We start from the raw sequence: 437 nt of genomic DNA on the forward strand, positions 1-437 counted from the left end.
CAAAGGCATACCAAGAAATTAGTCACGATAGATAAATAAATGCATCACATTGAAATGGAAGGGAGAGAGCGCTCTTGTCTTTTTCATTGGGAGAAAAGTTTACAAAGGCATACCAAGAAATTAGTCATTATAGATAAACAAATGCATCACATTAAAATGTGTGGATGTGGAGGCTAGCAATGACAAGTCAACAAGCATTGCTTCACACCTCTACTATCCGAGATTGATGGGCACAAAATGTAAACAAGGAAAACATTAAGGCTTTGGATAGGTGGTTAAAATGGTAGCAACAAAGAATCACCCATTGGGGAGGAATTGAATCTCATGTAGGTCTAATGTTTTTCTTAGCTCATTAAAAGAATTGCTACACAATGCACTAATGGAGAGAGCTACTAACTTTATTCTTAGATTTGACTCTATAAGATAACAAAAATCCC

Source organism: Lygodium microphyllum, chromosome 9, assembly GCF_053477565.2.
Source record: "Lygodium microphyllum isolate KBCC chromosome 9, Lygodium_microphyllum_v1.1.10, whole genome shotgun sequence".
Taxonomy (NCBI): domain Eukaryota; kingdom Viridiplantae; phylum Streptophyta; class Polypodiopsida; order Schizaeales; family Lygodiaceae; genus Lygodium; species Lygodium microphyllum.